The sequence below is a fragment of the Rhinopithecus roxellana genome, chromosome 21 (genome assembly GCF_007565055.1).
Source record: "Rhinopithecus roxellana isolate Shanxi Qingling chromosome 21, ASM756505v1, whole genome shotgun sequence".
Taxonomy (NCBI): Eukaryota; Metazoa; Chordata; class Mammalia; order Primates; family Cercopithecidae; genus Rhinopithecus; species Rhinopithecus roxellana.
The window spans coordinates 31,828,821-31,851,927 of record NC_044569.1 but is presented as its reverse complement, the minus strand read 5'-3'; positions in this window follow the sequence as shown (position 1 = coordinate 31,851,927).

Below are 23,107 nucleotides of genomic sequence, written 5' to 3'. Positions count from 1 at the left end.
CAAGGGAATATGAAGAAAAAAATTGACTATTCCTCCAAATGATGCTGATTTGAATCCTTCCAGTCTTAGACAGTGAATGTAAATTCATTTTTAATAACTTCAATACTGTGTCACTTTGTGTATGAAAATGAGATAGATTATACACCCAAAAGGTTGTCATCAGGATTAAATGATGCATTAAATGCTAATTAAAATGTCTTGTAAAAAAGTAAAAACAAAATAAAACGTAATGCCTACTATTAATATTACTGCTGCTATTACTAGTGATTTTTGCTATTTGTAATATTGAAAAAAAGGTCTTTATACTATAGATTTGAATTTGACTGCCATAAATTTAGTTTTTCCAAAAAATGAAAAGAAATCATTATTGTAAAGCCAGATGAAATACATTGAAAAGCATAAATGTATTCCCAGCTCTGCTACTAACTTCTGAATAACCTCATAAGGCAATGTACTTATTTCTGGGCTTCAGTTTCCTCATCTGAGAAAGTATTTCAGTTAGATAGCTGTACGTGTGCTGTATCCTGAGTACAACGTAACTTTTTGTTTTGTTTTGATTTTTTAGGAACAGGGTTTTTATCATCATTCAGTGATCTAAAAATATCATTGAATGATGATTTAATTGAAAAAAAAGAGGAGGGAACTGGAAATATTTCAGAACTACCCTAATTGAATAGAGTTTGTACTGTGGATTTTGTGTTTTCACTTTTATTTTAGGTTCGGGGTACCTATATAGGTTTGTAATAATGGGTAAATTATTTTATTTTAGGTCCAGGATACCTCTGCATGTTGCTTATATTGGTAAACTGTATGTCACGGCAGTTTGATGTGCAGATTATTTTATCACCCAGGTAATCAGCACAGTAAAGCAATAGGTAGTTTTTCAATCTTCATCTTCCTCTCACCCTCTACCCTCAAGTAGGTCCTGGCATCTTTTGCTTACTTCTTTGTTTCCATAGTATTATGAATTTGGGACTTAGTCTAGACATAAATACAATTCCAGTTTAAATCTCATCCTACATTTCAAGAGTTATTGAGATTAACTCAGGAAGAAGCGTCATTTTCAGAAGTATTGTCTCCCTCTGCTGAACTTCAGCATGTTAGTGTGCAGTGGTCTGGTTGAGTAATTACTGAGATGCTATTCCATGGCTTGAAGATGAGTTTGGGGCCTTTCATTAATTTGAGCTATTCCCCATTCTGACTGCCTAATCGGAGTTTTGTTGCAGCTGCTGTTCCTATTTGTTATTACACCCAGCAGTTAATTATAAATGGTGTTAAAACATTCAGGCATTCTGATTGCTAATCTGGCTAAATATTACCTGTCTTATAAATCTAAGTAATAGGTGTCATGTGGACTCAAATGGGTTCTAAAACAGATGGTTACACGAAAACATACATGGATGTGCTATAGGGGAAGCATGAAAGAGAAAATGAGCAAGAATTGTGCTGAAATGCTTATGTTTCTCATTAATACTGGCACATAAATCAGATTTTTTAAAGGATTTGCTCTTTTAGTAGACCATCAATTGCATCCATCTAAATTAGTACCATTCACTTCTTGTAAAACCTGCACAAGTTATAGTTAAAAATATCATATCACAGAAAGACAATAATTAAGTCATTTATAAAATTCACACTTAATTAAAATAGAATATAGATCCCAAAGCACATATCATCTGCCAAATATATTGTAGTGAAATTTGGATTCATTTGAGAGAGAATTCTGAATGTGGATAAATACCTCTCCACATCGCAGGCAACATGCACTGTCTGAAGAGAGTGACAGAAAGGTTTCTGAAGAACCCAATTGGTTATGAATCTTTACTTTATCTAAGAAGAAAACTAAATAGACAGGAAGGCCAAAGGATAAACAGACAGGAAGGCCAAAGGAAAAATAGCAAATATCTCTAAGATTTCATTTACACAACATACAGCACCCAACAAGAAACTGTTGAAAAACACAGTCTGAGAGAACACACATCATTATTATCATTAATTTGTGTTTTCTAGATTTCTCACTAAATTAATGCAAACAAACAAGAAAACAGTCTCCATGCTGGGGCCTCTAGAAAGAAGGAATAAGAAAAAAAAGGAAAAATCAACTGTGTGATTGGCTGTGTACTTAGTGAGCTAAATTTAGGGAAGCATAATAACCAGATGTGGCAATAAACCAGACTCAACAGACTTCACTATGACCACTGGCTTGGGGCAAGCTGACGCTTGCTATCTATATGGTCATGGAATGATTTTAAAAAATCCTTTCTAAAATGGAATTATTGGGGAGGGGGGTGGCAGAGACACAATGTAATGAGCTTCCTTATCTGAACCTACTTGATATAATTCATTCTTGTTTAGTAAATCCCTAACTTTCTTTGGCTCAAGAAAATGTTAGCCTTTATCAATTGAGTAACTGTCAACCTTAACTGCTTTATTAGGTCCCCCTTGACTTCTGATTATTTATATGCTATTAGTTCTCATTTCATCCTCTATGTGTTGTAAGAGTTTTTGATTGTTGTTATTCTTGCAAATATCTTTTTCCTGTGCGAATTACTTTAAGAAAATTGTTTGGCTCTGTCTTCTACTTCATTAATCTCTCAATCAGTTTTTAATCTGCTGTTTAATCCTTGTATTCAATTTTAAATTTGGTGACAACTTTTTACCATGAAATCATATGATAAAATAGTAATAGTTGAAAAAATGAATGTTGTGCAATATTTTATATATATACTATATGAACTATTTTCACCAATGTAAAATATTCATAATGTGTGTGTATTCAAACTCAAACATGATCACACACATATGTGAATGTGTGTAAGATTTTTAACTGGAAAGCTAAAAGTGCTTTCCAGATAAATTGTCATACTATAATTTCAATTGTGCAGAACAAATTCAGTTCTCAATTAGTAGTGTTTATTGAGTGCCTACTCTCTGTTAGTATACAACAACTAATAAAGCAGAAAAAATAAAGCTTAGATTTTAAGTTTGGGAGTGAAAACTAACATTAAATATAAACTGACAAAAATGTATGGTGTTTATAAATACTGTGCTGAAAAATAAAGTATTGTAATGGAAACAGGCAGTATGGAGTGTGCTTTTAAATGGAATATTAATTAAATATTTTGAGCTTTCAAAATAAGTTTTTGAAATACTATGTCAGTACAGAGAATTTATCTCATCACGCTTTATTCTCTTGGTGCTTAGAACCTTCTTAAACTATAGTTTTATCACTCTAGCATTGCTTTAAATTTATTTTAGCAGCAAGTTAATAGTATTGATTGTTATCTTAGCTATTGAGTTTAGAGCAACATTTTATATATATATACACATACATATAAAACATATAACATATTCAATCATTATATATAATGTATATAATATATTAGTCTGGCTCTGTCACCCAGGCTGGAATGCAGTGGTGCAATCATAGCTCACTGCAACCTCTACCTCCCAGGTTCAAGCGATTCTCATGCCTCAGCCTACTGAGTAGCTGGAGTTACAGGCATGCACCACCATACCAGCCTAATTTTTGTATTTTCAGTAGAGATGGGGCTTCACCATGTTGACTAGGCTGGTGTCAAACTTCTGACCAAAAGTCATCTGCCCACTTTGGTCGTCCAGAGTGCTGGGATTAAAAGCATGAGCCACTGCGCCCAGCCAGAGAACAGATATTATATTTTTAAATGTTTTTATTACAAATATTTTTTAATGTATTTAATTTCTTAAGTAAAACATTTGTGAAAAGTCAGAGGCCTGCCCAACTTACGTTTTCCCTCTCTTTTCTTAAAAGAAAAACAAAGGGATTCAGGTATGCACGTCACAGACCAGTTTGACTCTAGCTATAAAACGGGTTTTGGGAGCCCAGAGATAGATTATGATTGTAGGCAGTCAAAGAAATTCTATCCTTTTGCCAGGAGGTGGCATATGCATGCCCTTGGGCCTCAATTCTGTCCAAGAAGACAAGGGTGTGTCCACCTGGTGGGATTCTGTTAAAAGAAAGAAAGAAAGAAAGAAAAAAACAACTGCTTTTGCCTTCTCCAACATCAGGACACCAAACTTTTAATTTTTCCTAACAACCTCACCATGCCTACTAAATTTTCTGTAGTTTAGACTTAGGAATTAACTGGAAACATGCAGTCATATCATATCTGAATGAGGACCAGGACATACAATACGCAAGGCAGAGAGCAGGAGAAAAATGCAGGAGTCATGAGAAAAGGGCACTGTGTAGCAATACACTTGGTCTCTTATGTCCCCCTGGACATCAGTTCCATACGAGATCATCTACTTTCCTTATGCAATACAACAGTTTGAGAAAGGTGTTCTGTTGCATGGAGCGGATAGCTTTCTAATTGATGTAATTTGTTTGTTTTTCGTCAAGAAACATTGCATTTATTCTGTGCCATGGCTTTTATGAAAAAAAAACCCAGTGAAAAATATTTGATCTTTCTCATGCTAATGGTAAAATTGAGCCAAATGATTCTCACCACAAAAAATGCTCGAGACGATGAATATGGTAGTTTGATTTAATTAGCCCACTTATCATAACATCACATTATAACCCACAAATATATACAACTATAATTTGCCAATTCAAAATAAAACATTTAAAACTATTAGTGATTTATCTCAGAGATATTTCGATCTCTATTTCTGATTCACTTTATAATTAATTAAAAGAAAATAAGAGAAAAGGTAAGATATATTCCCTTTGTTACCAAAACTTAGCTGCAAAAATCCTGTTTAGTTGGAAGGCATTAAAAAAAAATTAAAACTTTTGTTGTTGTTGTTGTTGTTGTTAATGTTGTCGTCTTTTGCTTTTAATATGGCTGCTGCAGAGCAATCAAAAGAATTTTCTGGCTCTATCTTCTTTTTGGGAGCGGGGTTTGATGCTAAGGGTCATTTGCTGGTCAAAGGAAAAGTTACTTTAGTTACGGGTTTCAGAAGTTGCAGACTATCATTGAAAGCTTTCCAGCAGGATATAAATGGCCTCAGAGCATGCAATTTACCAGTGATTCCACCGTACAAAAGAGAAAAAAAGGTACTTCAAATGTTATGTGTGCTGTGGTATAGTTGATGGGAAATATTTCAGCCATTAAACTAGTTTTATTCTTCTTGTAATATAACATTTCTGTTTTTTAAAGAGATAAAGTATCTCAATATTTGTAACAAATATTGCATTTCCATCATTATAAAAGCCACTCATTCTTTTGCAAACAAAAGTATAATTATATGTAGCAATTCTATGCCTGCTGTGTCTTACTGTTTATATAAAATAAAAAGTCAATAATATAGAAATACAAAAGCACAGTGAAGAAAAATAGTACTACAGTTCTTTCTCTTCATCAAGAAATGAAAAGCAATTTAAACTATGACATATAACTTATTTTTATCAATTCAGGGTAAATTTGCAATGTTTCATTAATTATCTTCTTGCTATTTTTCTTTCTTCACTCCACACATTCCTTCCATTTGATATCATTCTAATAAGTGTCATGAGTCATTAAAATATCCAGTTACCAAACCACATTTGCATTGAAGAAGCCCATGTCTATCTATGTTCCTATATGCTACAGTATTTCTAGTTGATCGTTGGACATCGGCACTCAGACATTTTCAGGAAATTCCAACTCAGTGAGTTTACAAGTGAATTTAGTATTTGTTTTTCACATTAAACCTTCTACCTGTCAATTTTTTTTTTTTTTTTTGAGACAGAGTCTCGCTCTGCCGCCCAGGCTGGAGTGCAGTGGCGCCATCTTGGCTCACTGCAAGCTCCGCCTCCTGGGTTCACCCATTCTCCTGCCTCAGCCTCTGGACTAGCTGGGACTACAGGCACCCGCCACCAAGCCTGGCTAATTTTTTTGTATTTTTTTAGTAGAGGCGGGGTTTCACCGTGTTAGCCAGGATGATCTCCGTCTCTTGACCTTGTGATCTGCACGCCTCGGGGTCCCAAAGTGCTGGGATTACAGGCGTGAACCACCGCGCCCGGCCTCAACATTTCTTAATAAATAGTCGATGGACTGTTTGCCCAAGCTAGAAAAAAAATGTAGATCTTCTGACCACTTTCTATCATTTTAGAAAACCCATTTTCTTCCATTTTTCATCTAGGGTTGGAAGGGGTCAGCTAGTGGCTCTCTCCAGCCTTCCCCTTATATAGAATAAGGACAGTGTTTGTGGAACTTAATTGTGTTCATAACGTGACCCAAAAATGTTAACAAATACTCAGAAGGGAAACGTCACTGGGCTTTATTTTTTTGTTCTGTGTTGTTGTCATACTTTTATTTTCATCCCTCTGTGCATTTATTTTCATATTCCATATAGTTCTGTCTAAGGCAATTCCTGGTAGTCTACATTATATATACTCATATTCTACAAAATAATCTTATTCATTCTTCTTGGCCTACTTGTGCATCATTCAGATCTCAACTCCAGTACAACTTACTAAGGGAAACTTTACTTGTTCTCTGTACCAGAGCAAAGCACCATTTTATGAAATACCATAGAATTGTGAACAATTTCTTTGTGGGAATTGTGACAATTAAAACATAATTTGTTTGGTAGTGACTAGATGGTACAGTCTATGAGGGCAGAGACTGCTTGTTTTGGTTACACACTGCATTTTACAGCACCTATTTGTTGACAGAGTAAATATAAATATGACAAAAGTTATTCATCTGTAAATCATAATTCAGCTTTTAACTGAATTTTCTATTAATAAAGATGACGAATTGCTTGACTATTTCATCTGTTGGTACTCAATAGTAAATAAATTTCATTCAACTTTTACAGTGTGATTTTCTACTTTTAATTACTCTTCTTAAATTCCCATGTGTCTCTTTTTGAGACAGAGTCTTGCTCTGTTGCCCAGGCTGGAGTGTAGTGGTGAAATCTTGGCTCATTGTGACCTCTGCCTCCCAGGTTCAAGAGATTTTCCTGCCTCAGCCTCCCAAGTAGCTAGGATTATTGGCATGCCCCATCATATCCAGCTAATTTTGTATGGGAGATAATTGAATCATGAGGCTGGGTCTTTCCCATGCTGTTCTAGTGATAGTAAATAAGTCTCACAATATCTGATGGTTTCTATAAAGAGGAGTTTCCCTGCACAAGCTCTCTTTGCCTGCTGCCATCCGTGTAAGACAAAACTTGCTTCTTCCTGCCCTCTGCACAATTGTGAGGCCTCCTCAACCACATGTAACTGTGAGTCCATTAAAATCTTTTTTTTCTTCCCATTCTCAGGTATGTATTGATCAATAGTGTGAAAATGGACTAACACAGTAAATTGGTAACAGTAGAGTGAGGTGTTGGTGAAAAGATATCCAAAAATATGGAAGTAACTTCAGAACTGGGTAACAGGCAGAGGTTGGAACAGTTTGGAGGGCTCAGAAGAAGACAGGAAAATGTGGGAAAGTTTGGAACTTCTTGAATGGCTTTGGCCAAATTTCTGATGATACGAACAATGAAATCCAGGCTGAGGGGGTCTCAAATGGAGATGAGGAACTGGTTGGGAACTAGAGTAAAGGTGACCCTCGTTATGTTTCATCAAAGAGACTGGTGGCATTTTGCCCCTGCCCTAGAAATTTGCGGAATTTTGAACTTGAGAGAGATGATTTAAGGTGTCTGGCAAAAGAAATTTCTAAGCAACAGAGAATTCGAGAGGCAACTTGGGTGCTGTTAAAGACATTCAATTTTATAAGGAAAGCAGAGCATAAAAGTTTGGAAAATTTGCAGGCTGACAATGCGATAGAAGAGAAAATCCCATTTTCTGAAGAGAAATTCAAGTCAGCAGCAAAAATCTGTGTGTGTAAGGAGCAGCTGAATGTTAATCCCCAAGGCAATGGGGAAAATGTCTCCCCATCATGTCAGAGATATACAAAGCAGCCCCTCCCATCACAGGCCCAGAGACCTAAGAGGAAAATATGTTTAATGGTCCAGGCCCAGGGTTTCTCTGCTTTGTGCAGACTAGAGACTTGGTATGCTGCATTCCAGTCACTCCAGGCATGGGTAAAAAGGACCAAAGTACAGCTTGGGCTATTCCTTTCGAGAGTGGAAGCCCCAGGCCTTTGCAGCTTCCACATGATATTGAGCCAGCCAGTGCACCAAAGTCAAGAATTGAGTCTTGGAAACCTCTGCCTAGATTTCAGAGGATGTATGGAAACACCTGGATGTCCTGGCAGAAGTTTGCTGCAGGAGCAGGGCCCTCATGAGAAACTTTTGCTTGGGCAGTGTGAAAGGGAAATGTGGGGTTGGAGTCCCCACACAGAGTCCCCACACAGAGTCTCTACTGGGGCACTGCCTAGTGAAGCTGTGAGAAGAGGGCTATCATCTTCCAGATCCCAGAATGGTAGATATACCAACAACTTGCACTGTGTGCCTGGAAAAACCACAGACACTCAACACCAGCCTGTGAGAGCAGCTGGGAGGATGGCTGTACCCTGAAAAACCACAGGGGCACATCTGACCAAGACCATGGGACCCTACCTCTTGCATCAGCGTGACCTGGATGTGAGATATGGAATCAAAGGAGACCATGTTGGAGCTTTAAAATTTGACTGCCCACTGGATTTTGTACTTACATGGGGTCTGTAGCCGTTAGCTTTGGCCAGTTTCTCTCATTTGCAACAGCTGTATTTACTCAATGTCTGTACCCCCATTGTATCTAGGAAGTAACTAACTTGCTTTTGATTTTACAGGCTCATAAGCAGAAGGCACTTGCCTTGTCTTGGATGAGACTTTGGACTGTGGACTTTTAAGTTAATGCTGAAAAGAGTTAAGACGTTGGGTGACTGTTGGGAAGACATGATTCATTTTGAAATGTGAAGACATGAGATTTGGGAGGGACCAGGGGCAGAATGATATGGTTTGACGCTGTCTCCACCCTAATCTCATCTTGTAGCTTCCATAATTTCCATGTGTTGTGGGAGGGGCCCAGTGGGAGATAACTGAATCATGGGGGCAGATCTTTCCTGTGCTGTTCTCGTAATAGTGAATAGGTCTCAGGAGATCTGATGGTTTTAAAAAGAGGAGTTCCCCTGCACAAGCTCTCTCTTTTTGCCTGCTGCCATCCATGTAATGTGACTGACTTCTCATTGCCTTCTGACATGATTGTGAGGCCTCCCCAGCCACGTGAAATTGTGAGTCCATTAAAACCACTTTTTCTTCCCAGTCTCAAGTATGTCTTTATCAGCAGGGTGAAAACGGACTAATCCAGAGAGTGCAGCAATCTTGAGGCATCGAGCTTAGTATTGTCCTGTTATAGCAGAAAGGAAAACTGGACCAAACTCAGCCCACAGAGGGAGCATTTAAAGAAGCCACAGTAAGGGGGGAATTGTTGATCCCAGCAGTAAGCACTTGAGTTCCCACAAACCTCACCACTTTAAGTTAAAGTACACTGGGGATCAAAATAAACTTGAAGAACTGCAACTACTAGCTGAGTCCTACTGTTGTTCTGGACCCATAGCCAGTTACTAGGGAAGGAGGGGACTGTGAAGGGGGAGGAGGGGGAGTTGTGACCTAATGAGACACAAGCTGAGACAGCTAAGGGAATACTGGCATCATCCTTCCCCTAACCTCAGGCTGCATAGCTGACAACGTCAAAAGACCCCTTCCATCTGTTTGAGGAGAGGAGATGGAGGAGTGGGGAAAACTTTGTCTTGCATCTGGGATGCCAGTTAAACCACAGCAGGATGGGTCACTGGTCAGAGTCGTGAGGGTTCCTCTTCATTCCCTAGATCCTGGATGACACCACCAGGCATACCCTTGGCCAGAAGGGAACCCACTGTTTGAAGAGAAAGACCCAATCTTTGAAGAATTTATCACCTGCTAAGTGAAGAGCCCTTGTGCCCTGAATAACTAACAGCAATACCCAGGTACTATGTTGAGGGCTTTGGGTAAGATTCTGAGACTAATTGCCTTTAGGTGAGACTCAGCACATTTGCATCTATGGTAGCTACAGGATGAGATTCCCTCTGCTTGAGAAATGCAGATGGAAAAGTAAAGGGAGCTTTGTTTTGCACCTTACATACCAGCTTGGCCACAAGTGGGTAGAACATAAAATGGGCCCATGGGGTCCCTGATTCCAGGATGTGGCTCTTGGATGGCATTTGTGGACTTGCCCTGGGCCAGAGAAAAGCCCACTTCCCTGAAGAATGAGTCCCTGGCCTGGCAGCATTCACCACAAGCTGACTGAAGAGAACTTGGTCCTTAAAAGATCATCAACAATAGTCTGGCAGGACTCCCTGTGGACATGTTGTGGTGGTGGCCAGAGGGTGAGGCTCCTCTGACTTTGGAAAGAGGAGAGAAGTGTGGGAAGCACTGTGTCTTGTGGTTTGAGTGTCAGCTCAGCCACCATACAATAGAATACCAGGTAGACTCTTAAGATTCTTGACTCCTGTCTCTGGTGCCTAGTTGGTACCTCTGGACCCACCCAGAGCCAGAGGAACTCACTGGTTTGAAGGGAAAGACATAGTTCTAGATAACTTTGCCATCTGTTGATTATAGAGTCCCAGGGCATTGCATGAACATAGACAGCAGCCAGGGCGTGGTTACAGGAAGCATTGTGTGAGACCCAGTGCTGTGCTAGCTGTGGGTCTGACTCAGCACAGTCCTAGTGGTAGCGGACAAAGGAGATGTTTGTGCCACTCAACCCTCAGCTTCTGATGGCTCAGAAAAGAGAGAGACTACATTCACTTGGGGAAAAAGAAAGGAAGAGAACAAGTCTCTGCTTTTAATCCAGAGATTCTCCCAGATCTTGTTCATGACCATCAAAGTGGTACCTCTTTGAATCTACAAGAATCAAAACATTACTGGACTTAAGATGCTCCCTAAAGCATATACAGCTTAGATCACAAATCCAAGTTATTTCAAATATCTGGAAAGCCTTCTCAAGAAGGAAAGATACAAACAAGCCCAAATGGTGAAGACTAAAATGAATACCTTACTCTTCAATGCCTGGACTTGGATGAAAGTCTACAAGTGTCAAGAAAATCAAGGAAAACATGGTTCTCACCAAATGAATTAAATAAGGGATCAGGGACCAATCCTGGAGAAACAGCAACATGTTATCTTTCAGACAGAGAACTTGAAATAGATGTTTTGAGGAAATTCAAAGAAATACATGACAACACAGAGAAATGATTCAGAATTCTATCAAATAAATTTAACCTAGAGATTATAATAATTGAACTTCTGCTGGGCTGAAGTTCTGGAGCTGGGCTGGGCATAGTGGCTCACACATGTGATCCCATGACTTTGGGAGTCCAAGGCAAGAAGATTACTTAAGGTCAGGAGTGCAAGACCAGCCTGACCAACATGGTGAAACTCTGTCTCCAACAAGCATACAAAAATTAGCTGGATATGATGGGGCATGCCAGTAATCCTAGCTACTTGGGAGGCTGAGGCAGGAGAATCTTTTGAACCTGGGAGGCAGAGGTCACAATGAGCCAAGATTTCACCACTACACTGCAGCCTGGGCAACAGAGCAAGACTCTGTCTCAAAAAATGAACTAAAAAATATAAAATATAAATTAAAAAATAAATAAATAAAATTTTTAAAGAAGTTCTAGAGCTGAAAAAGCAATTGGCACGCTCAAGAATGCATCAGAGGCTCGGCGCGGTGGTTCAAGCCTGTAATCCCCGCACTTTGGGAGGCCAAGACGGGCGGATCACGAGGTCAGGAGATCGAGAGCATCCTGGCTAACATGGTGAAACCTCGTCTCTACTAAAAAATACAAAAAAAAACTAGCTGGGCGAGGTGGCAGGGGCCTGTAGTCCGAGCTCTTCGGGAGGCTGAGGCAGGAGAATGGCGTAAACCCGGGAGGTGGAGCTTGCAGTGAGCTGAGATCCAGCCACTGCACTCCAGCCTGGGCGACAGAGCGAGACTCCATCTCAAAAAAAAAAAAAAAAGCATCAGAGTCTTTAAATAGCAGAATTGATTAAGCAGAAGAGAGAACTGATGATTCTAAACTTAGTCTATTTGAAAATACACGGACAGAGGAGACAAAAGAAAAAAGAATAAAAAACAGTAAAGCACACCTACAGGATCTAGAAAATACCCTCAAAAGGGCAAATCTAAGAGCTATTTAAAGGACAGGCAGAGAAAAAAATTAAGGGTAGGATTCGAAGAAATATCAGAGCTTCTTAAACCTAGAGAAGTTAGGTTTGAGAAGATAAAGGTATCAATATCCAATACAAGAAGGTTATAGAATACAGAGCAGATTTATCACAAAGATTACCTCAATGTGTTTAATAATCAAATTCCCAAAGATCTAAGATAAAGAAATGATCCTAAAAGTAGCAAGATAAAATAAACAAATAACATACAAAGGAGCTCCAATACATCTGGCTACAGACTTTTCAGTAGAAAATTTACAGGCCAGAAAGAGTGGCATGACATATTTAAAATGCTGAAGGAGTAAAACTTTTACCATAGAATATTTTTCTGCCAAAAATATCTCTGAAACATGAAGGAAAAATAAAGACTTTTCCAGTAAACAAAACCTGAGGGATTTCATCAATACCAGACCTCTCCTGCAATAAATGCTAAAGGGAATACTTCAACTAGAAAGAAAAGAATGTTAATGAGCAATAAGTGATCATCTGAGAGCATAAAGCTCACTGTTAATAGTAAATATACAGGAAAACACAGAATGTTATAACACTTTAACTATGGTATGTACCCTTATGCTAAGTAGAAAGACTGAAAGGTTAAACAATCAAAGATAATATCTACAAGTTTTCAAGATATACATGGTACAATAAGATATAAATAGAAACAACAAAATGTTAAAGAGGAGGGGATGAAGTTAAGGTGTAGATTGTTTATTAGTGTTCATTTTGCTTGTTTGCTTGTTTACACAAAGTGCTAAGGTATTATATCAGCTTAAAATAATGATTTATAAGAGAGTATTTGCAAACCTCATGATAACCTCGAATCAAAAGACATGCAATGAATACAGACAAAATGAAAAGTCAGAAAATAAATTATATCACTAGAGAAAATCAGCTTCACTAAAATAAAAATAGAAAGGAAGGAAGGAAGGAAAGAAAGAAGGAAGGAAGGAAGGAAGGAAGGACCAAAAATTCAGTAGAAAACAAATAATAACATGGCAGGAGTAAGTACTTAATTATCAATACTAACATTGAATGTAAATGGGCTGAACACTCCAATCAACAGATACAGTGTGGCTGAATGGATTAAAAAAGACCCATTGATCTGTCGCCTACAAGAAACATATGTCACCTAAAAAGACAAACATAAACTGAAATTAAAGTGATGGAAAAAGTTATTCCATGCCAATGAGAAACAAAAAAAGAGCAGGAGTCGCTATACTTATATCAGACAAAATAGATTTCAAGACAAAAACTATAAAAAGAGACAGAGAAGGTCATTATATAATGATAAAGGGGTCAATTCATCAAGAGAATATGTTTCTAAATATATACATACTAAACCCTGGAATACCTAGATATATAAAGCAAATATTATTAGAGCTAAAGAGAGACAGAGAATCCCCAATATAATAGCTGCACATGAACACCCTACTTTCAGCATTGAACAGATTTTCCAGGCAGAAAATCAACAAAGAAACATCAGACTTAATCTGCACTACAGAGTAAATGATTCTAATGTATATTTACAGAAGATTTCACCTGATGATTGCAGAAAACGCTTTCCTTTCCTCAACACATGGATCATTTTCAAGGATATGTTAGGTCACAAAACCAGTCTTAATACATTAAAAAACTGAAATAATATCAAGCATCTTAACAGGAAAAATTCTGAAAACTATACAAACAGATGGAAATTAAAAACATCCTCCTAAATAATCAGTAAGTAAATGAAAAATTAATAAATAAATTGAAAGTTTATTGAAACAAATTTTAATGGAAACACAACATACAAAAACCTGTGGGACATGTTAAAATCAATAGTAAGAGGAAAGTTTATGTCTATAAATACCTACATCAATAAGGAAGAGAAACTTCAAATAAATGACCTAATGATACATCTTAAACAACTAGAAAAGCAAAAGAAAGTTGAATACAAAATAAGTAGAAGTAAAGAAATAGTGAAGATCAGAGCAGAAATAAATGAAATTGAAATGAAAAAATATAAATGATCGATGCAACAAAGTCATTTTTTTGAAAAGTTAAAAAAAATTGACAAACTTTCAGCCAGACTGAGAAAAAAAGAGAGATCTAAATAAATAAAATCAGAAATGAAAAAGGAGACATCATAACTGATGCTGCATAAATTTAAAGGATCATTAGTGGCTACTATGAGCAACTATATGGTAAATCTGAAAGAAATGGACAAATCCCCAGTTACATAGAAGCTACCAAGATTGAACCATAAAGAAATCCAACACCTGAACAGACTAATAACCAGTAACAAGACTGAAGTCATAATAAAACAATCTCCACACACACACAACAACAACAACAACAACAACAAAAGGCCTGGGACTTGATGGCTACACTGCAAAATTCTACCAAACATTTAAATAATTAATACCAAGCCTACTCAAACTATTCCAAAAAAACAGAAGAGAAAGAAGTGCTTCCAAACTGATTCTACAAGGCCAGTATTACACTGATATCAAAACCAGGCAAAGACACATCAAAGAAATTAGACTACAGGCCAATATATCTGATGAGTATTGATGCAAAAATCCTCAACAAAATACTAACAAATTGAATTCAGCAATAGTTTTTTTCAAATCATTCATTATGAATACATAGGATTTATTACTAGGATGCAAGGATGGTTCTACATAAGCAAATCAACTGATGTGAGGCATAGAGCAACAGAGTGAGGAACACAACTATATCATTTCAATTGATGGTGAAGAAGCATTTGATCAACTTCAACATCCCTTCATGATAAAAAAAAAAAAAAAAAAAAAAAAAAGCACATCAGAGAACTGGGGATAGAAGGAATACATCTCAATAAAATAAAAGCCATGTAGACAGACCCACAGCTAGTATCGTATTGAATTTAAAAAGCCAAAAGTCTTTCCTTTTAGATCTGGATCACAACAAGCATGCCCACTTTCAGCACTGCTATTCACCATACTACTGGAAGTTCCTAGCTAGAGCAATCAGACCAGAGAAAGAAATACACCACATCCAAATGGAAAAAAAAGTCAAATTATCCTTGTATGCTGATAAAATAATCTTATATCCGGAAAAAAAAAAACTGAAGACTTCACCAAAAAACTCTTTGAACTGATAAACAAATTCAGTAAAGTTCCAGATTACAAAATCAAACTACAGAAATCAGTAGTATTTCTATATGCCAACAGTGAACAATCTGAAAATGAAATTTTAAAAAATAATACATTTATAAAAGCCACACATAAAATTAAATACCTGGGAATTAGCCAAAGAAACAAAAGATCGCCATAATGAAAACTATAATACATTGATGAAAAAAATTGAAAAGGACACCAAAAAATGAAAAGATGTTTTGTATTTATGGATTGGATGTCCATACCACCCAAAGCAATCTATAGATTCAATGAAATCTCTAACAAAATACCAATTCTATTTCTTCACAGAAATAGAAAAAAAATTTTCTAAACTTTATATAAAACCACCTAAGACCCAGATAGGCAAAGCTATCCTGAGCAAAAATAACAAAACTGGAGGAATAACATTATCTGACTTCAAATTATACTACAGAGCTATAGTAACCAAAACAGCATGGTACTGGCATAAAATCAGACACACAGATTAATAAAACAGAAAAAAAGAACCCAGAAAAAAGTTCACAATCAAGAGTGAACTCATTTTCAACAAAGGTGCCAAGAACCTACACAAGGCAATAGACAGTTCCTTCAATAAATGGTGCTCGGAAAACTGTATATCCATATGTAGAAGAATGACTCTAGACCCCTATCTCTCACCATACACATAAATCAAATCAAAATGGATAAAAGAGTTAAATATAAGACCTTAAGCTATGAAACTACTATAAGAAAACATTGAGGAAAACCGCCAGGACATTGGTCTGGGCTAAAATTTTTAGAGTGTGCCCTGTAAATATAGGAAACCAAAGTAAAAATGGAAAAATGGGATCACATCAACTTGAAAAACTGCACAACAAGGAAAACAATCACAAAGCTGAAGAGACAACCCACATAATGGAAGAAAATATTTGCAAAGTACTCGTCTGACAAGGGATTAATAACTAGAATATATATGGTCCTCAACTCTACAGGAAAAATGTAATAATCCAATTAAATCTGTGCAAAAGATTTGAACTGATATTTCTGAAAAGAAGATGTACAAATGACAAATGGGCATATGAAAAGGTGCTCAACATCACTGATCATCAGAGAAATGCAAATCAAAACTACAATGAAATATCATCTTGCCTCAGTTAAAATATCTAAAAGACTGGCAATAGCCAATGCTGGTGAGAATGTGAAGAAGATGGAATCCTCATACACTATTGGTGGGAATGTAAATTACCACAGCCACTATGGAGAATAGTTTGGAGGTTCCTCAAGACACTAAAAATTGAGCTATTATATAATCCACCAATTTCTCTTTTGGGAATATACCCCAAAGAAAAGAGATTAGCATATTAAAGAGATATGTGCACTCCCAGTTTGTTGCAGCACAGTTCACAACACCCAAGATTTGGAAGCACCTTAGTGTTTATCAACATATGAATGAGTAATGTTAAAGTGATACATATATGAAACAGAAACTATTCAGCCATATAAAAGAATGAGATTCTGTCATATACAACGACACGGCTGGAACTGGAGATTATTTTGTTAAGTGAAATAAACTAGGCACAGAAAGACAAACATCACATGTTCTCACTTCTTTGTGGGTCTAAAAATCAAACCAATTGAACATTGAGCATGGAGAGTAGCAGGATGGTGTTAGAGGCTGAGAAGTTAGTGTGGGACTGGAGGAAGGTGGGTTTATTTAATAGGTACAAAACAAAAAAATTTAATAAGACCTACAATGTGATAACACATTAGGGTGACTAGAGTCAATAATAATCTATTTGTACATTTAAATATCTAAAAGAGTAAAATTAGATTGTCTGTAACAGAAACAATAACTGCCTGAGGGGAAAAATACCTCATTTTTCATGAGGTGATTATTATGCATTCCCTGCCTGTGTCAAAACATATCATGTACCCCAGAAATATATACACCTACTATGTGCCCAAAAAGTAAAAATTAAAATTAAACAAAACCTTGATCCAATCATATCCTGCTTAGAAGTAACCTACACAACTAATAAAGACACTTACATATTGAAGGTAAAAGACTGGGAAAAAATATTCCATGCAAGTGGAAACCAAAACAAGCAGACATAGTTACATTTATATCAAACAAAGCAGACTTTATATCAACAACACTAAATAAAATACAAAGAAGGTCATTATATAATAATAAAGAATAAATTTCACAAGAAGATACTATAATCATATATCTTTATGATATAGGACTTTACATATATATAGTATATATAATCTTATATATAAGAAAGAGATAGGAACTCCACACCAGAGCACCCAGATTCATAAAACAAATACTAATTCCCCTAAGAAAAAGAGATAAAAACCAATACTATAATAGGGGAGACTTCAATACATCACTAACAACACTAGACAGATAATTGAAACTGCAGAATACCAAGAAACACTAGACTTACATTGGACTTTTGACCAAATGTACCTAACAGACATTTACAGAACAGTCTACTCAACAACTGCAAAATCTGCATTTTTATCATCAGCGCATGGATCATTCTCTGAGATAGACCATATATTAGGCTACAAAACAAGTCTTAATACATTTTTAAAAAAAACCCTCAAAATAATATAAAGTGTTTTCTCAGATCACAGTGAAATAAAACTAGAATTTAATTCCAAAATTGAGTATAAAACTATACTAATACAAGGGACTTAAACAATTTGTTCCAGAATGGTCTTTGGGTGAATTATAACATGAAGACAAAAAAATTAAATCTTTTTGGAGATGAGTGAAAATCAAGATAAAACATACCAAAACCTCTGGGATAGAGTAAAAGCAGTGCTAAGAGTGAAGTATATAGCATTAAATGTCTACATCAAGAATATAGAAAGATTGCTGAAGATTTTCTAGGACACACAAATATTTAGAAATGGCAGTATGTCTTACTTTATCATACAATTTAGATATTTTAACATATATGTTATGCATATATTTATATTAAATACTTTTCATCACATTTTTATTATACAATTTATATGAAACTTATAAATGAAATATTTGTTTCAAACATTTTACTGTTGGTTTAATATAAATTCATATGTTTTTTCTCTGGCAATTAGCTAAGATGCTTCTTAGCTTTCAGTCACAGTTGTAATTCAGTCCTTTTCTTCACATTAGTAAAATCAAAAACAAAAAGAAGAAAACCCTCTTTTTTTCCAATATTTTATTCTCAGACTATTACAGTGAAAAATTATTACTTAAAATGCATTTTTTTCCTTTTAGACAGCTGATGTGTGATCTTGTATTGGGAGCAATATCTTGTGTATCTACTTAGTCTTATATCATGATTAATAAATGGAGGGCATACATCCTATTCTCATTTAATGAGGAGGAAAAAGCTAAGATTCTCAGTTCTAAGTATCTAAATTTACACTTTAAAATCATAAAATATTATCAACGCTCCAGAAGACAACGTGAGTCTTTGAGTTTTAACTCTAGTCCTAGAATCTTAAGGTTTCCTGTTTTCAGTAGCAGTAAGTTGGCAGCTTCAGGCGAGAAGACTATTTTCTATTTTCATCTTTCTTCTGTTTGCTATATAAAAGTAAATTCCAAAAAAGAAAAGGAGTGTTGTGCTTTTTCGTTTTCATAGATTGATCTGAAATCACTATGAAGACATGGATGATGTATACTATGAAGACTATGGGTGCAAATTCCAACCTTGAATCTTAGCTTCAACTCTTAGTGTGACTGAAGACAGAATTTTTTAACTGCTCTAGTTTACTTATTGGCAAATGGTGGTTAAAAATGAAAAAAAAAAAATAAATAACCTTTCCTTAAGGCATTATAGTACTGATTAAATGAAAGAGTTAGTGGCAAGTACATACCATTACTTTTCAAGCTTTAAAAGCCGCATGCATGGGCACTGGAGGTGTGCTGCCAGTCGGGAAGGCAGTGGCCGTAGTGGTGGGACAACTCCCTGGCTCCGAGGCAGCACACACTTGTGTTAACGGTGGCTGTGGCAGGCTGCACAAGCTGTTTCTTTAGGCCCTCATGTGGCACACGTGGGCAGGTGCCAGCTGTGATGGTGGCAGCAAGTTGATTGGGCCTGTCTTCAGGCCCCCAAGAGGAGTGCACATATGCCAGTGGGAGTTGACATAGACAAATGGGACTATATTAAACCAAAAATAATCTCCCCAGAAGAGAAAACATTCAACAGAGCAAAGAAAAATCTGTTAATATTTGCAAACTATTCAACCAAGAAAAAGCTAAAATCCAGAATATACAAGAAAATGAAACAACTAAATAGTAAACAAAACAGAAGCAAAACAAACAAACAAACACCCAACAGAAAACAAAAAACAGATACTCTCATTAAAAAGTGGGCAAAAGGCATGAATAGACAGTACTCAAAAGAAGATAAACAGATTTATGGAAAAGTGCTAAACATCACTAATTGTCAGACAAATGCAAATCATCAGATATCATCTTGACCCCATTAGAATAGCTATTCTTATAAAGACAAAATATAACAGATACTAGTGAAGGTGAGAAAAGGGAACTCACATACTGTTGGTGGGAATGTAAATTAGAACGGCCACAATGAAAAACAGAATGAAGATTTCGAAGAGAAAATACAAAACTGAAAATAGAACCGCTATATGGTTGAGGATCTCACTATCGGGTATAGGAAAGGAAATTAATATATCAAAAGAATACCTGCACCCCCATGTTTGTTGCAGCACTCTTTACAATAGCAAAGATATGGAATCAACTTCAGGGTCCATCAATGGATGAATGGATTTAAAAAATGTGTTTATATACAAACTAGGATACTACTCAGCCACAAAAATGAAATCCTGACATGTACAGCAACACAGATTGAACTGGAGGCCATTGTGTAAAGTGTAATAAGCCAGGCACAGAAAGACAAATACCACATTTTCTCACTCATATGTGGGAGGTAAAAAGTTGTTCTCATTGAGGTAGAAAGTACAACAATACTCGTCAGAGACTAGGAAATGTGTGAGTTGGGGGAAGGGGGGACTAAAAGAGAGAATATCCATCGCCCTGAGTATTTAGAATGTCTATAATTTTACATTATTTATAATCTCTCTATTATAAATACTCGAGGTGACGGTTATCCTAAATACCCAGACTTGACCATGACACACACTATGCATGTAACTGGGGTGGGACAAGCAAAATTAGAAGGCCACTGACTTGTCCTCCTGTATGAAGCTCAGTGGGCTATATACCCTTGTGCACCAGCAAGTAACGTTTTTGCACGGTAAACCATCCTACAGGACACCAGCAGACCACCAGATGTTTACAAGTTCCTGATACCCAATATTGGCCTGGAAAAAAGAATAAAAGTCCCTTACTCCTGATGTAACTTCCTCAATCTCCAGCCAATCAGCACCAAAAGCCCACAAAGCTATTACCTACAGTTCCTGCCTTGGGGCTGGCTAGGAGTTTTTCCAGGGTCCTGCCTGTGCAGCTAGGATCAAGGTTTAGCTTATAGTAAACTTTCCCTCATTTTGATAGTAAAAAAAAAATCATCCTTAGGTGGAGATTTTATACCCTAATGATATATGCAATGTGTGTTAGAGCACATAGATCCTGAGCCCACGTGCCAGTTGCAGGTCTGCCTTTATACACTTGACCTCATCAGTATTCTATGAATATGCATATACAGTTCCCACAAAGGGAATTTCCCTTAAAGCACTAGGGGTGCTCTCTCTCTCTCTGTCTCTCTCTCTCAGAGTGTGCATTTGTTTTGCCATAAATTTCTGTGCTTACTCTTACTTTGGACTCACTTTCAATTCTTTTGTTTGGCAAAGTCAAAACTTGAACCGGTCCACCCACCAATAACATAATGAAGTATCGCACATATCCCATACAAATGTACAAATATTATGTATCAATAAAAATTATATAAAGTGTTAGTTTGGACAAAAAATACTGAATTTTATGCTCTTTACCATAAGCCAATTTATGTATTAAGACATAGATATGCTGAAAGCAGCAAGGTGACAAATACATGTCACACATATGCTAATCTAAGAAACACTGCACTGTCTGTGTTAATGTCAGACAAGTTATATCAAAGTGTCCTTATTTGTTATATATTTCCAGAAACATTGACAAGCACTCTATAACAATAAAGAAGTCAATTTATCAGGGGGGAAAAAAAAAAACACCCAAATGTATTAACGGCTAACCACAGATCTTCAATACATATGAAACAAAAATAGATAAAAGAAAAAGAAGAAATAGACACTTCCACAATTTTAACTGTTGACTTCGGTCTTCTTCCTTCAATTAATGTTAGAAAAGGCAGACAGAGGCCGGGCGCGGCGGCTCAAGCCTGTAATCCCAGCACTTTGGGAGGCCGAGGCGGGCGGATCACGAGGTCAGGAGGTCGAGACCATCCTGGCTAACACGGTGAAACCCCGTCTCTACTAAAATTACAAAAAATTAGCCGGGTGAGGTGGCGGGTGCCTGTGGTCCCAGCTACTCGGGAGGCTGAGGCGGGAGAATGGCAGGAACCCGGGAGGCGGAGCTTGCAGTGAGCCAAGATCTCGCCACTGCACTCCAGCCTGGGCGACAGAGCGAGACTCCGTCTCAAAAAAAATAGAAAAGACAGACAGAAAATCAGTAATACTGTTAACCAACTCGATCTGTAGATACTTCAAAATCATTGAGAACAAAATAGAACTCTTCTTGTTCCCATCATCTTTCCGATTTATTTAATAGCAATGTAATTTACCTATTGATCAGATGAAAACCTTAGGAATTTATAGTTCCTGTATTCATACGCTTTACAACCAATCACCAAGTACTGCTTAACCTTTTAAAACAACATCTCAAATCGGGAAACATCTCACTCAAGTCTTCTGCCACCACTAACCTGGTATCTCTCATGTAGATGAGAACAATAATCTCCTGGTTGCTATTCCTGCTTCCTTATCCTATACTACTCAGTAAAGAGCAGAGAAAGTGATCTTCATAATACACATAGCAGATAGTTTTACATGCTTTTTATATCCCTTCCAGTGCTTCCTGAAGTTCATGTGTTCTAGACGCTGATTATCTCTAAATCTTCACATCCTACTACTCTCCCATTTGCCTTATCTCTTCAAACTATACCTTGCAGTTTTCTTAAACAATCTACATTATTTTTCTTTAGTGGGCATTCACAGCTAATATTTCCTCCAATTTGAATATTCTGCCCACCAATTTTTACAAAACTCTTGACTCACTCACCCGTAGCCACTCTGCATCACATATCTTAACTTTTTTTTCTCTATGGCACTTTTATTTCTTCTAAAATTACAATGTTTTCTATTGCTCATGAGTTCAATCTCTTTCATTGTAAGATACATGACTCTACCAAGAGCAATGTTAATTTTCAACAATATCAGCAGACTCACACTTGTACATAAAAGGAACCTCAAAAGTGGTATTAAAATAATGGACTGAAAAAATATATTAAAGTGGATATTTTCCAAAGTGTCCCCATTTGTTACATAGTTTCAGAAATAAAAAGAGATATAATTAATTATAAAAATGGAAAGACCAGTTTTACTTTTAAAAGTTCTGATTTAAATGCATTTTGTTTTCTTTTAAAACTATGAGCTTTATAACTGATAAAATAAATGATATGCTTCTTATTATTAAAAATTAGAGCTATGCAACTCATTATTTTCATTTTATTGCCTTGACTGCCATGGAGTTCAAGTTACATATTTTCATTTGCATTAATTATCTTTAGCCTGGGTTTTGAAAATTATTGCAGTGTTCTTATCTCATTTCCATATGTATTTTTAATTTAAAAAGCTTCTCATACTTTCTTTGTAAATATGGTAGGCACCTAACAATATTT